General features: G+C 37.8%; 1 protein-coding gene and 1 long non-coding RNA gene across 2 annotated transcripts in view; both read left to right on the forward strand.

Annotated features, from left to right (window-relative positions):
* Positions 1 to 16,532, forward strand: part of RAB2A (RAB2A, member RAS oncogene family) — an 88,128-nt gene that overhangs the window by 8,196 nt on the left and 63,400 nt on the right.
* LOC111093112 lies at positions 7,564 to 11,288 on the forward strand. The gene is made up of 3 exons (XR_005380989.1): positions 7,564 to 8,224; positions 9,726 to 9,862; positions 10,753 to 11,288. It is a non-coding gene; the product is annotated as an uncharacterized LOC111093112 (long non-coding RNA).

The following is a 16,532-nucleotide window of genomic DNA, read 5'->3' on the forward strand; positions in this document are numbered from 1 at the left end:
AAGTGTTTTCTCTGCCCCTTATCAGCTATATGAACTTGGGCAACATCTTTAATCTGCCTTGGTGCCCTCATCTATAAAATGGAATGAATATATGAGATAATATATGTCATAGTGACTTGAATAAGAAATGGTTACTAGGGCAGCCTGGGGTGGCTCAGTGGTTTAGCACCGACTTCAGCCCAGGGCATGATCCTGGAGACCGGGGATTGAGTCCCATGACGGGCTCCCTGCATGGAGCCTGCTTCTCCCTCTGCCTGTGTCTCTGCCTCTCTCTCTGTATCTCTCATGAAAAAATAAATAAAATCTTAAAAAAAAAAAAAGTCACATGCTCTACTGATTGAGCCAGCCAGGCACTCATGTGTGTTTTGTTTTAAACATGTTTTTTTTTTCTTTTTAACAGTGTTTTTATTATCTATTTCTGACTTTTTTTTTGCATAGGTAAGAGTATGTAGACTGTGTGTATTGATTCTTTAGTTTTTGAAGCTAATTTTGTAGCCAGCTACTTGGTCAGTATGTGTACATACATATTCTGTGTGTGCTTGAAAAGTGTATTGTGTATGCGGTTGGTTCAGGGTTCCATACGTGTTCACCAGATCAGACTTGATATCTGTATATTCTTAATAGTGTCTTGACTTTTAGGGTAAAATAACATCTATTATGACAATGCTTTTATTTTTGTTTTGTTTTTAGTTTTGTCAGAGTGATTATACCCCCAGTAAATTCTAGGGATAATTGGTAAAGTGTGTATGGGCTCAGGTCTTTTTTTCTTTTTTTTTTTTTTAAGATTGTATTTATTCATGAGAGACCCAGAGAGAGAGGCAGAGACAAGGCAGTGGGAGAAGCAGGCTCTCCACAGGGAGCCTGATGCGGGACTTGATCCTAGGACCTAGGGGTCATGAATTGAGCTGAAGGCAGCCACTCTACCACTGGTGCCCCCTGGGCTCAGGTCTTTGCATCTCACTGAAGAGTTATTCTTTTTTTTTTTTTTTTTTTTTTTTAAGAGTTATTCTTTGTCATTAAGTTATCCTCTACTTTTACATACTGTGAGGTTTTGTCTTGTTTTGTTTCTTATGTATTGTTTATTTGGTAGTGTAGTTTGGGGTTCTCAAGTGTTTTAATCTTTTTTTTTATTTTGGCTCATATTTGCTTAGTGTGTGTACTTTTTCATCATTTTTCCTTTTTTCTTTGGACCCAAGGGTTTATTTTTGTGCTTTGTTTAGGAAACAAATATTACAGATACAGTTGAAGCACTTTGTTATACTCTTCACTACTCTCCTAAATTTGGTGTTTATTATTTGTATGAAAGGTTTTAGATGATTACTACATATGTATGTGTGTATTTGTAAACAGTGCACAATTGTTTATATATTTTTTCAACTTTATATTGGAATTTTACTCAGACTTTTTAGTTCAGCATTATTTTGGGAGATTTATCGGTATTCATACATTTTGTTCTATCTTATTGATATTAATTGCTAGATTGGTTTAATTTTAATTAAATTATGTTGGTTTAATTTTACTTATATCCTGTTGTTTGACTCTACCACAATTTTCCCATTCTTTTCGCCTAAGGAAATTTTAGGCCAAGTTGCCTGAGTGGCTCAGTCAGTTAAGCATCTGCCTTTGGCTCCTAGAAGCCTGCTTCTCCCTCTCCCTCTGCCTGCTGCTCCGCCAGCTTGAGTGCTCTCTGTTAAATAAATAAATAAAATCTTAAGGGGAAAAAAAAGAAATTTTAGGCTGGATTGTCTGTGGTGTTTTAAAAGACAGTATACTACGTGGATTATTTTTGTGCCTGCCTCCTTGAACATGTTTGCTAAAGTTCTGGAGATAAACCTTTGAGTGGAATTGTGGGTACGAGGTGTGCACATCTGCTTTAGCTGTGAATTTAAATCATTATTCAGAGTAGTCATTCTTCGGAGTAGTTATCAATTAACTCTCATTCTTATTTTTTCACTTTTTTATAAAGCCCATTGTTTTTTATAAAGCCCATTGCTATTTTATTAAAAGATTCGGTCTGAGATGCTTTTATTAGGATAATTTAATCATTGATGGATGAATTAATTTAATTAATTTTAAGTGGAGCCCATTGCAGGGCTTGAACTCAGGACCCTGAGATCAATACCTGAGCTAAGGTCAAGAGTCAGACGCTTAACCTCTTGAGCCACCCAGGTGCCCCAGTCATTGACCAAATTGAATTAATTTATACTGTCAGGTCCCCACCCTTGCTCAGTCACATGGGCAGGGATCAAGGCATAGGTCGCAAGCATGCCCATTTGCCGTGGGCTTTTGGAGAAGGCAAGTACTATGTCCTGTTTTGGCTTACTATGCCCCACATAGGAAGCAATATGGTAGTCAGATTTCCCAAGCATGTGTAATGTGACCTATTCCTTGTAGGACAATGTGGAAAGAGTCTAATGGAAAGAAGATACTTATTACTAATTCTTATTGTGCACATGAACAATTAACTAAAATTCCTGAGTTTCCTACTTGTAAAATTAATATATTACCTGCCAAGTGTACCCTATAGGCTTGTTCACCAATGCTATACGTTTTTGGTTTTTGTTCTTTTCAAACTTTATAGCTGTCTTTGAAATTCAAGTGTCAGTAATTTGTTTCCCTCCATTTATTTACAGTTGATATGTCAGCGTAAGTGGTGTATTCATGCTTGTTCTGCTTCCCCCAGTGTTGTTAATATCGATGAATGACTCCTCCTTTAGCACTTGTCCAACTTTAGTAATAATTCCTATGCATCTAGGATAGAAGGCAAATACACTTGATCCTGAATGACATGGAGATTAGAGGCACCAACCCCCACAAAGTCAAATCCACTTATAACCTTGACTTCTCAAAAAGTTAACTACTAATAGTGTACTGTTGACTGGAAACTTTGCCAATAACATAAACAGCCGATTAACAAATATTTTCTATGTTACATGTATTATTTACCGTATTCTTACAAAGAAAGTAAGCTAAAGATAAAAATGTTAAGGAAACCATAAGAAAGAAAATACATTGATAGTACTCTACTGTATTTATTGAAAAAAAAAATCCATGTATAAGTGCACTTGCACAGTTCAAACCCATGTTGTTCAAAGGTCGACTGTAATATGTTAATCTAATTCCTCTCTGGTTATTTTAGCTTAGACAACACTCTTGAAAATTTTCCAAGAGCCTAGTATTTGTAATTACAATATCTTGATTAGTGCAAGGACCCCTTTGCTTGCTTGTTCCCTTGGTGAAGTTCAGACCTCTTCAACTTCTATTTTCTCATCTGGAAAAGACAGCAGGAATGCCTGGCTTATATCTATCTCACAGGATTTTTGTATTTGAAGTGAAAAAAATGTGTGCAGGTACCTTATTGTAAGCTGCAAAGTGCTTTATTAATAGTAATATCTTAGAGATAATTTTTCTGATTTGTTGAGCATCTTTAAGTTAGTGAGGGAGGTCTTGTCGATAGAAAAAGCTATTCATTTTGCTGACTGCGAACTGTAATTACTTGGGTTGAAGGAATAAGATCACATATTAATCAGCAAAATGGCAATTCTTTGATCCTGAGATTTTCTTTGGATTCCATAAAGGAAAGTTATTTCCTATCTCAGATAATCCTCACAGGCCACTTGAGATTGAGAATAATATCAAGTAGGAGGTGCCCTTTTTCACTAGTCTTCAGGAAGGATGTATTAAGATCAATAATTGTTTCCTCGATTTCTTCTGTACCCACTTTTGGTACCTTGAGATACCTCTCTTGATTTTGAACCCCCTTGGAAAGAGGCAGGCTTTTTTAGGTCTACAGAAGTCTTCAGTATAAATGAATCTGTTGATCAAAGGTAATCTTTTTATCTCTTTGGAGAAAGTATTGTTAGTTCAGTTTAGTCTTACTGTTTCAAAGGTCAAAGTAAAAGTACACGTTTCCAAAATCATTGATGGTCAAGGTTTTACTTCACTTGGCATAAAAATTAATAAATAGAGAAATGAATTAATTATAAATTAAAGCAATAATTGTGATTTATAATATAATACTTGGTGAATTGATTCATCTGCCTTTTAAGTAAAGGTTGTATAAGTACTTGTTATATTTTTTCAATATAACCTTTGGTATAAGATGAAGAAATTCTCCTGGTTTACCAGCTAGACGGATTTTTAAGTGGTTGAATAACTGTATCCATAATGGGCTGCCCTTGTAGGCAAGCTGCAGGTAGCAAGCTGCTGCTTAGTCCTGTTTTTTTTTTACATTTCACGTTAGTAACAACTTGGATAAAATCCAATTTGATTGAGAGAGCTAATTTGTGGATTATACCAGATAGAATCCAAAATGACCTTGACAGGCAGAACAATTGGCTAAATTTAGCAAAATGTAAATTAATGAAATTGAAGCCTTATATTTACTTTAAAAACCATCATTACAGGGACACCTGTGTGGCTCAGCCAGTTGAGCATCCGACTCTTGATTTTGGCTCAGGTCATGTTGATTTCTTGGTCATGGGATGGAGTCCTGCATTGGGCTCCACCCTCAGTGTGGAGTCCACTTGGGATGCTCTTTCTCCGTCTCCCTCTGCTGCTCCCCCTGCCCATGCACACGTGTGCTCTCTCTCTTTCTCTCTGAAATAAATAAAATCCTTTCTAAAAAGTAAAACAACCATACAAATACAAGATGGAGGTCAACTGGTAAGTAATATATATCCAGCTCTTAAAGTTTTACATGACTTGGTTCAGTATGAGTCAGATAAGTAAAAAAGCCAACAAAGGAATAAATGTGGGCAGTCCGGGTGGCTCAGTAGTTTGGCACCGCCTTTGGCCCAGGGTGTGATCCTGGGGACCCAGGATTGAGTCCCGCGTCGGGCTCCCTGCGTGGAGCCTGCTTCTTCCTCTGCCTGTGTCTCTGCTTCTCTCTGTCTCTCTCATGAATGAATAAATAAAATCTTTAAAAAAATTAAAAACAAAGGAATAAATGTGATGATGGTTAGTAAAGGTATAGTGTACAGATGAGGCAGGTAATAATTCTACTCTACAATTCAATTATGGAAACTTGTTTCAGAGGGGTATCTACACATTGGAGTCTATGCTCAAGAGACCAATAGTACGAGGGCTATATCAACCATGACACTGTAGGAACAACTCAAACTTTTTTTAAAATTTTCCCTCCCCCTACCCTGATACAATGGAAACATTTTAACCTAAAAAAAAAAAGAGAGAAGATTTAAAGGAGCATGTAATAATGACTTTTAAATAGTTAGGTGACTGTCAAATACAAGAGACTTAAATCTACCCTTTTTGAGGGGATCCCTGGGTGGCTCAGAGGTTTAGTGCCTGCCTTCAGTCCAGGGCATGGTCCTGGAAGCCCGGAATCGAGTCACACATGGGGCTCCCTGTGTGGAGCCTGCTTCTCCCTCTGCCTATGTCTCTGCCCTTCTCTCTCTCTCTCTCTCTCTCTCTCTGTGTGTGTGTGTCTCTCATGAATAAATAAATAAAATCTTAGAAAAAAAAAAAAACTACCCTTTTTGGCTTTTCATAGGCAGAACCAAAACCATGAGTAAAAGAGATTTGAACTTCGTATGAAATGGAAGGAGGGGACACCTGGCTGGCTCAGCTGGAAGAGCATGCAGTTCTTGATTTCGGGGTCATGAGTTCAAGCCCCACATTGGGTGTAGAGATTACTTAAAAACAAAAACTTTTTGAAAAAAAGAAAGAGCTTGTTAAATTGTGAGTTGGTTTGTTACTGGAGCTGTTCAGACAGGTTTGATTGACATATAATAGGGTTTGGAGGATGGAATTTATACAAAGATTAGAGGATTGGATTTGGTTTTGGTTTTGATTTTGATTTTTTTTAAAGAAAGAGAGAAGAGAGTGTGGGTGCGCACAGGAGTGGTAGGGGACAGGAGAGGAGCACAGAGAGAGTATCCCAAGCGGGGCCCTGTACCCAGCACAGATCATGATGCTGGGTTATATCCCACAACCCTAAGATCATGATAAGCTGAAATCAAGAGTCAGGCGTTCAGCCAACTGAGCTGCCTGGGCACCCCTCATTTTGTTTTTATTTTTATTTTTTTATTTTTTAAGAGATTTATTTATTTATATGAGGGAGAGAGAAACCCAGGCAAACTCCATGTTGAGTACAGAGCCCCATGCAGGGCTGGATCCCATGACCCTGAGATCATGACTTGAGCTGAAATCCCAAGAGTCATATGCCTAACCGGTTGTGCCACCCAGGTACCCCCCTCGTTTTTGTTTTTAAATAAATTTAAGATACTATGTGGGCAGTCCTGGAGTTAGAAAAATGAACAAGACTATCCTGTCCTATTGGGAAGACCAATTTGCCACAGGGATTAAAAGATAATAGAATAGCAACAGGTACAAAGTACTGAAGGAGCATCAAGAGGATTCATTCTAACTACAATGAATGGCTCATAACGTACTCAGATTTTCAGCAAACATTGAGGGTTGTGCTTTGGCTTTCATATATGTTCTCATGGTAATCCTAGGTACCTCTTTACTCCATTTTACAAATTATATATCAGGTATGATACTATTAGACGTGATCTCATTTGTTTGAATAATTTCCCCATGTAACAATCCTGTAGAATCAGTTTGTGCTTTTGTTCCTACTTTTATGTTATGTGGAGAACAGAGAATTGAGCTGAGCTACCCATAGATTATACAGAGTGTGGCAGGATGATAGGGTTCTTGTCAGGATTTCGTGGGGGCTTAAGACTAAAGGAACTCTGGGGACTATACTGTGAAGAGCATTGTGTGGCAAAAAGAGTTGATTTGTTTATCCTCTGGATAGATCAGAAAAACCTTATTCCCCATCTCTGAATGGTATAAATTTCTACCCTTAACTCAGATTTCTGGCAGGAGCTAGTGAAACCCTTTATACCTTTAAATCTTTTCTTTCTTTTGGGGCCTTTTCTCCCTCATTCTTTCTGGCTTCTAGTTTCCTTTCTTGGAGAATTTACCTGAGAAATGGAAAAACCATGTTGGATTTGAGCATGAATATGTGAATTTTCAGCCTTAACTGAATGAGTAAATCTTGTTAAAGTACGACTTACTAGTATTCTTTACTGGCTTTTAGGAGTTAAAAAAAAAAAGAGATCAAAATCCTTTTCATAGCACATTATTTTACCCACAGACTGTCATAATTTTCTTCACAGACCAACATTTAATGTAACTATTTTTGGCCACACAAGGTTTTACTAGTTATTTAAAAGCCACATCAATATGGACGTTGTTAGATGAGGCCCATGAAAGTATTGCTTATATGGTGTTTGATGCTAAAATAGATCCTTTGAGGAGCACCTGGTGGCTCAGTTGGTTTAGTGTCTGCGATCAGCTCAGGTCATAATCCTGGAGTTTTGGGATTGAGCCCTGCTTCGGGCTCCCCGCTTATTGGGGAGCCTGCTTCTCCCTCTGCCCCTCCCCTGGCTCGTGCTTCCCCCCACCCCCCAAATAAAATTAAAATAGATCCTTTGAAAATTTTATATATATACACATATATATATTTTTAATAGTGTAAGTGATAAATACTCGTGATAAAAAATGAAAATACCACCTCATGTAAGTAAACAATGGTTTTGTATATCCTTCCAGAAATTTTCTGTCTGTAAGCTTGCATGTATGTGTGTTTCCCAATTTTACCAATAGGATTATACACTTAGTACATTTTTTTTTTCTTTTGAGGGTATGTCTTAGTATTAACATATATATAAATCTGTCTCATTCTTTCTAAACACCTGTGTAGATGACCCATAATTTATTCAGTTACTGATTCTGTTATTCTTAGTCTGTGGTAGCAAACAGCAGAAACCTACTATGTGGTTAATTTAAGCAGAAGATTTTATTACGAAGATTGAATATTCATAGATTGATAGAAAAGCAATATAATCCAGCTTGAAAATGGCAAAACCAAGGAAGGCAAGGCACAGCCAGATTCCTGCTGTCAGTACAGCCTGCTGAAGAAGATGCTGGAGACATGTAACTGGTCTCATCATCACTGTAGCCACCGTGGATTCTCTCCTTATGGTCCCTGATAATGGAGCAGTCCCTCAAGATTCTAGATTCTGGACAAGAGCATCTGATAGGTTGAGTCTAGGTCACATGTTTATACCCTCGCTGCTGGGGAATTCAAAGAAAGATGCTTTGATGCTAGGTTGCCAGAAATAACAAATGTTCACCTATGACTCCTTGATGAATATTGTTACACAGTATAACGTGATTCTTGTGGTTTTGTGTAAGAAGGAAAATCTCTGGCCAACTAGGATTTATATTTATATTTTGATAGATACTGCAAAGCACCTTTCATTAAAAATATGGACTTAGAAAGAATATCTAATTTTGAGTATGGTATATATTTTGTGTACTTCATTCAACAGGCTAATCTCAACATTGTGTTAACTGATGCCTAGTCTGTGTTTAGGAATTTAGCAGTTTGGTTTAGTTACTATTATCATGAGCTTCCTTGGGCTCTTGCCAGTTTCATCTAGCAACTGCATGAAATAGTTCTTTTGCTTGCAGCCTTTAACTTTGATATCATTTATATCATAGCTTACTACTTAGAAATCATGTACCACAGATTTATTGTATAATAATTATAGTGTACATTTACATCCCCAAACACCTTCTTCCTTCCATAACATCATGGAAGAGTATCCTCTGCAAGCTGCTTCATTGAAATGTGATTTTGAGATGGCTGCAGTTCTTATTTGGAATCCTTGCTTTTGAAAAGATTAGGAAAATGGTCAGATTAAAGTATAATATATCGATATATTAACTGAAATGTTGGAGTAAAGTCAGCGTCAAGGAAATCATATTTATTTTTTTTTTTAACCTTCTTCCTTTATTACATTCTGCCCTATCAGAGTCATTTAGTTACAAAGTATTCCCTCCTTTTTCTTGGCACTGCTACTGATAATACCTGGAAAGTAGATACCATTATTTTTAGTTAGGAAAGGTATTGGTTGCAGTGTATCTGAGAACAAATTGAGATTGGATGGTATAGTGGAAAAATGATTTAAGGGGTGCCTGGGTGCATCAGTCAATTGGGCACCAGATCCTTGATTTCAGCTCAGGTTGTGATCCCAGGGGCAGGAGATTGAGCCCTGCACTGGGCTCCATGCTCAGGGCAGTGTCTGCTTATTAGTTTCTCTATCCCTCTGCCCCTCTCCCCACTCATTTTCTCTCACTCTCTCCAAAATAAATAATAGTAATAATAAAACCTGATTTGGAGTTTCAATTCTGCCTCTTACTTGAGGCATATCACTTAAACCTCAGTTTCTTTATCTTTAAAATTAGGTTATCATTCCTATTTACCGACCTCATAGACTTACTTTTATGATCAAATAACATTGTGTGCAAGGAAGGAGTCTATTTTCACCTTCTAACTATCAAAAGCCATGCAGATATTTTAAATAAGACAAAAGTACATTAGCATAACTTGATTACAGGACTCCTTAGATGCAATAAAAAAGAGCATCTGTATCAAAGTGGATCCTTGGGTATTTGGCAGGTGGCATGTAGTCCAGCTGTTCTAAGCCAGATAATTGTCAAAAGATACTAAGTGGAAACCAGGATAACTTAACCTCTACTGTGGGGAAACATATATCTCCAGTATTTTCAGTTATTTGTGTTATACCAACCATGTAGGGGCTTAAATTAGTTATAGCTGAAAAACTAAACTGAAGAATGAAGAAGATTGGACACTGACACCAGCATTTTTGTTGGTTATATCTAAGCCAAGAGTTCTCAAACGTCAGTGCACAATAGCATCACCTGGACAGCTTGGCAAAACCCAGATTGCAGGGCTCCAGCCCAAAGTTTCTGATGCAGTAAGTCGCTGATGGGGCTGATCATTTGCATTACAAGTTTACAGGTAATGATGAAGCTTCTGGTATGAGGACCGTATTTTGACAATCAGTGCTTTAGGGAAACTGTATAATTTATTATCCAAGTTGATCCATAATTTATCGGGAAAACAGGAGTTACTGAGCCTTCCCTGGCAAACTAGTGTATCTAGGGTCATCCTAATTTCACCTAATGGAAAAATCTTTTTTACAAAGAGGTTTCTGTAATAGAATGATCACCTGGTGGGTGACGCATGATACTATGTTGTATTTATTTGAATAGATAGGTACATTAAATTGCCAACAGACAATTCAATCAGATTTTACCCTTGATCTCTATCCTTTTAAACGTTAGTTGCGGTTTTTTGTTTTTTGTTTTTTTTTAGATTTTATTTATTCATGAGAGAGAGAGAGGCAGAGACACAGGCAGAGGGAGAAGCAGGCTCCATGCAGGGAGCCCGACGCAGGACTCGATCCTGGGTCTCCAGGATCAGGCCCCGGGCCCAAGGAGGTGCTAAACCACTGAGCCACCCGGGCTGCCCTTTTTAAACGTTAGTTAAAAGAGAATATAAGTATACTGGATTCTTCAGTTGATTTATTTTTCCGTGCATGCTAGCAAAAGTGTCACAGATGAATTCTTTCATTGGAGGTGGTTGGATTAGACACTAGAGAGTAATTTCCAAGTTTGTTTTTGCAAGTCACAGTAATAAGGACATATTTGATTACAGCCCAGCATTCAGATGTTTATGTCCATATATCTCTTTAAAATACAAGTTTCCAAACAGTACCTACCCTTGTATAGTACCCGCAATCTAAATTTGCTATTCTCTAGGTCTTTTTTTATACTGGTTATGATCTACTAAATTGATTTCATGACCTAGATGATTACAGTCTACTGTTTAAAAAACTCTGTTTCCAGCAAATTGTGACTCTTAAGATTCTGAGAGGTAGTTATACATCAGTTTTCTTCATTCTGATTCTTCTCAAACACTCCAGCCGTTTTCCACCATTAAAACAAGTGAGGGAAAGTCCCAGCATTTTGGAGGAAGAAAAGAAAGGTATGTTATTTTTACCACATTGTGCTATCTTACTTGCTATTAGAGTTAATATTTTATCATTTATTCTCTATGGAAATTAGCAAATGCTCCATTGTACTTTATAGTTTTTAAAAATTTAGGTTATATCTGGCTTTGTATTTTTTTTTAAATATTGCACTAAAGAAAAAGTAGGTCTTCCCTAAGAAAATCTAAACTTGGCTTATATTCAAAAACCCTCCACTTCACCAAATTAAATATGGTTTCTCTTAATGAAGGACCTATTAACCATACTGATTGGATCAGTCAGAGTCCAGCAAGGAGACTGAAACCACACAGAAATTTGAACAAGGAAAGTCTAATATAAAGAATCATTAATGGGATCCCTGGGTGGCACAACGGTTTAGCGCCTGCCTTTGGCCCAGGGCGCGATCCTGGAGACCCGGGATCGAATCCCACATCGGGCTCCTGGTGCATGGAGCCTGCTTCTCCCTCTGCCTGTGTCTCTGCCTCTCTCTCTCTCTCTCTCTCTCTGTGACTATCATAAATAAATAAAAATTAAAAAAATTAAAAAAAAAAAAAGAATCATTAACTATCCCATGGATTTAGGGTAACAGAGAATTGGCTCAGAGATAAAGAGAACTCTAAAGAGTACAGTAACAGCACATAGAGAGCATGGCTACTACCCCAAGACCCAGGCAGAGCATGGAAGGAAGGAGCCAATCTGGCATCCAGACCTCTTTGGAGGAGCATGGCTGAGGCCTGCTGAGTGGCAGAGAATTTCACTGAGGGGCTGTGATGGATTGGAAAGCTGCCGTCTGTGTGCTGTGGGAAGCCTTCCATGAGGAGGATCTGTGTTGGGACCTTCATGGGAAGCAGCCTGAAGGAGTGCTGAGGGAAGTTGGCTGTGGAGAGGTGCGGAGTGCTGCCTTCTGCTGCTGACACTTACCGTCATGCCAGCTGGCAAGGGAGAAATGTTCTAGTCTCTCCAGCAGGGCAATGAAGGTTTGGAGAGAGGAGGCACTTGATTGATAACTCATGTACACACTAAAAAGCCAAATTTTTCAAGGGAAAATTAAACTTAAGTTAGGGGTGAATGATAATCAGGGGTGAATGATAAGCAGAGATAGAATTCTAACTCAGCACAGTAAGGTTTTCATCCTCTAGCATCATTTTCATCTATGAAAAATTCACTGTTGAATAAAATAATTTATCATTAGTAAGTTATTTTTTTGAGAAATTGATTTTTTTTTTTTAAATGTAGACTGGAGTTCATCATTACGTAGAAAAGGCTCATCTCACTTTATGACCTTTTTCAGTGAGTGTGTGTGGTACATTAATCCACTATTGACCGAGCATCTGCCTTCTAACTTGGGCCACAGTGCAGGGTGGTTTTCAAAATACAAAAAGGTGAATGTTGCTGTTCCTGAGGGAGGAGAGTAGATAATAAACAGTAAACTGTTAATAAAAGAATAATGTGATAAGTGCTTAATAAAGTATGTATAGAGTACTATCGCCTTAGCATGGAATAAAGTATCAGACTGCCTTCAGGCCCTGGGGAAGAAAAAAGAAGCACAGACATGTGGTCTACATGCTATCTCTTGTATTCCTGAAAATAGCCTTATGAATAAGGTAGGTTGTATGATTACCATTAAACAAAGAAGCAGACACAGTCTTGGAGACCTTAAATAGCTTTTCCTTCAAGTATCACACATAGGATCCAAATCTCCTAAATTAGTGGCATACTTTGAAATGCAGAAGGCTTTACCATAAAAGTTTCCAAGCATTAAAAAAAAAAAAAAGTTTCCAAGCATAAAGCACAGGCCTAGGTACTATTGTGAAGGATTTAAAAAGTGAATTAGGTATGCCCCTGCCTTTAAGGGGTGTATAGTCTAGCAGTGCTGATAGGATGTGATCAGGACTGATGGAGGTACTAGAGAAAGCCTGAAATTCCATAAAAAATTCCAGAATCCAGAATACCTGTCCTCCTTCTTGGAAACTTTAGGGTAAGATGACATTTGAAAGAAAAAAATTTGAGCATTGAATGAAAAGAAATTTAAAAAAAGATAGAATTTGAGCTGGTCCTTGAAAAATGGGTGGAGTTTAGAATAAATGGGTAGAAATCATAAACAAAATGTAAAAATGGGAAAAGTTAGTTGTCATTTATCGTACATCTGTTAAGTGCCACACTTTGTACCTTCCTCAGTGTAAATCATCAAGTTTAACTGTAGTATAGTCTCATAGCAGACAGTTACTAAAAATAAGACTGGGAAGATAAATTCATTAAATGTATTGGACCTATGCTGTGATAGAGGCCGGTTGAATTTGAAATTTATTCTGTAGACAGTAGAAAAGGTAGAAGTTTTTAAGAGAAAAGAGTACAAGACCAGAGTTATGATTACATTAGAAGCTAAATACACACACTTGTGTATATATTCATATTATAATACAGTGGCAGAGACATTCTGGATGTTAAATTCAGTCCTTTCCTTCTGCCTTCTTTTCTCATCTATCCCTGGTGCAGTCATATGTAGGACAGATTAGGAAGGTGGAGTATAGTTAGATGGTTATTCTAGTGGTCCACATAGGAGGTAATAAAGGCCTTATCTAAGGTGGTGATAGTGAAAATGAAGGGGTGGTTACTGGTGAGAGTTGGAATTAACAAGGCTTAGGGGAAGGATGTTGTAGAGAGTGAAAAAATTAAAGATGAAGGTAATTTTCAGGCACTTTCCCATTTCAGAAGAGTACTTCAAATACAGGCAATTTTTCATTTATTTTTAAGTATAAAAGTAATAAATATACATGATAATGTTAAGGCACTGTGTAAAGGCAGAAGATTGGCTAGGGGCAGTGGGACATGGTGGTGAAAGATGACAAACAAAGAGAAACAGGTCAGTGATTAAAACTTTGGTAAGGTCCACTCCCCAAAGGAGTGGGCTATGGGTAGTGACCTCTTTCTGAAGAATGTAGTATGGAAAGAGAAGGAAACATGGTTACTATATAATGGAGAAACCTGTCAAACTACCTCAGGCAGGTGATCAAGGTTAAGATCAACAGTAGTCAGCCATATCCATGGTATTATGTACCCTTGTTATGATAGTAGGTACCTTTGTACAGGCGAGAAAATCTACTCATCTCTGTGGTCTTCCTCCCAAACATCAGTAACTTCAGTAAGTCATGGGGGAGGGGAGGTCCGACAGACTCCATTTGAGGGACATTCTACGATGCCTTGACCAGTACTCCTCAAAACTGTCATGGTCATCAAAACAAGGAAAGTCTGAGAAACTGTCATAGCCAAGAGGAGCATAAGGAGACATCATCACCAAATGTAGTACACCAAATGGTGTCCTCTATGGGATCCTGGGACAGAAAAAGGACATTAGGTGAAAAACAAGAGGAAAAAAATCTTTAGGAGAGGTAAAAGCAAAGAGGTTTCATAAAGAATGCAGGGTAAGGAATAAGCTATGAAGTTAAGGCTTCTTCATTCACTATGCTATGTCCATCATAGGTCCTCAGCATATGGTGGCTGAACAAATAATAGGGTTGGAGCTGTTCCTAAACCTGTTTTTAAAAGTGAATTTTGCTTCTCATTGAGGCCTGACTTCATCTGTTGGTCTTGAGCTCAGGTCTAGATTTGGTTTCCTAGTGTCTGTGCCATACCCAGGGCAAGTGAGATCATCAAAGAAGGCCATTAGTGCTTCTCGGCATCTAGTATTTATAGCAGAAGATACTGTTTTTTCCCCTGAAACCAGACAGTTATATTATTTTATATGCACAGCTGGAAAATCTATATTTTAAAATCAGAAGAATACCTAGCTCACTTTGTGAAGATAAGTATGTATCACAGAAGCTTCCTAGGGGTTATGACACTTGAGTTAAGTTGTAAAGATAAGTAGCTAATAGCTAAGTGGAAAAAAAAGTCACTGAGTATTGTGGAAAGAACACTTAAAGTATGCTAAATAAATATGTGCAAACAGCCAGATGTGTAATAAATACTTGCATTATCTGCTTCAGTCATTTTCATGGTTTTGGTCTTATCCCAGAAGAGTTTAAATTACTTGGTGTACTTTAATATTGTAAACTAAAGATACAGAAGTGATAGTAGATGATTTGCTTCAAGGGAAGGAGGGCTGTATTCCCACAACTTCCTATTTCCTTTTCACTTTATTGATTCTTTTCCTTTTTTAAAGATTTATTTGTTTGAGAGATTGCCCTTGCTCACGCTCCTGTGCACACAGGGGGAGGGGGCACATAGGAGGAGGGGCAGAGGCAGAGGGAGAGAAGCAGATTCCCCACTGCATGTGGATCTTTATGCTGGGCTTTATCCCACAACCCTGAGATCGTGACCTGAGCCCAAATCAAGAGTCTGACATTCAACCGGCTGACCCTACCAGTTACACCTTACTTTATTGATTCTTTAAAGCAACTCCTTCAGCCTTGTCAGCATACTTGTTTCCATACTTCCATTTTCAGGGAAAAGATGTCTTTTGTTTTGAAAGCTACATGCTCTTGGAAACTTTATTTTCCTTACTTTTATTACTAATTTATTTTTACTAGTGCTTGGAATATAGTTAAGTACTTCATAAGTACTTTTTGAGTAACTATCTCTAACCTTTCCTCCTAGCCTTCACTGACATTTCTCAGATAAATGCTCTATATTCCCTGCTTCCACTTCCCTCACTGCTCTTAATATTTCTGGCATTTGAGGCCCTTTATTAATTACAGTAGGAATTATTACAGAAGAAGTCAACAAGCTTGGAAGACTAACAACATACTAGTCCCAGGAGGAGGAGGAATGAAAGATGAGTCTTCATTAGTGTATTGGTTTCCTAGGGCTGCTGTAACAAATGATCACAAACTTGTTTTAGGGCTTAAGACAACAAAAACTTCTCTTATATATAGTTCTGGGGACCAGAAGTCCAGAATCCAGGTATCTGCAGGGCGGCTGTCCCTCTGAAGGCTCCAAGGAGAATCCTTCCTTGCCTCTGGTAGCTTCTGGTGGCTCTGGGTGTTCCTTGGCTCATGACAGCATAACTCCGGTCTCTGCCTCTGTCTTCATGTACTCTTGTCACCTGTGTTATCTGTCTTTGTCTCCCCCTGCCTTTCTCTTATGACTACATTTGTCATTGGATTTAGGCCCCAGCCAAAATCCAGACTGAAATTATCTCAGAATCCTTAGTTATATCTGCAAAGATCCTTCTTCTACATAAGGTCACGTTCACAGGTTCTTAGGGGTTAGTCCTTGGACATATCTCCTTGGGGGCCATTCTTTAACCTTCTATAGTAAGGAACCAGATCAGTATCTAATTGAAATATTTGAAAGGATTGTTGTCTTAGATGTAAGGAAGGACAATGTATGGAGAACCAGTAGAGTAAAAACAACTCTGAGTCATTTTATTTATAAGAAAATTTTAGGTTTGTATATATTATATATTTTCTTCAGTTAATTTTAGAAAAGATGTGTTTAAAACTTTGAACTCAAGATCAGATGGGTTTGGTTGGAGATTTGCACGTTAGCTGCATTCATCTTGAAGAATCCTCAACATTTTTATTAAAACTTTTGAATTTGTAAAATTTGAAATTTTTGCATTTGAGCTTTATGATATTCCTTTGAAGTAGGAATACTGTATTTTATTTTCTTTTTCCCAATTTAGAAATGTGGAAA

Source organism: Canis lupus, chromosome 29 (assembly GCF_011100685.1).
Source record: "Canis lupus familiaris isolate Mischka breed German Shepherd chromosome 29, alternate assembly UU_Cfam_GSD_1.0, whole genome shotgun sequence".
Classification (NCBI taxonomy): Eukaryota; Metazoa; Chordata; class Mammalia; order Carnivora; family Canidae; genus Canis; species Canis lupus.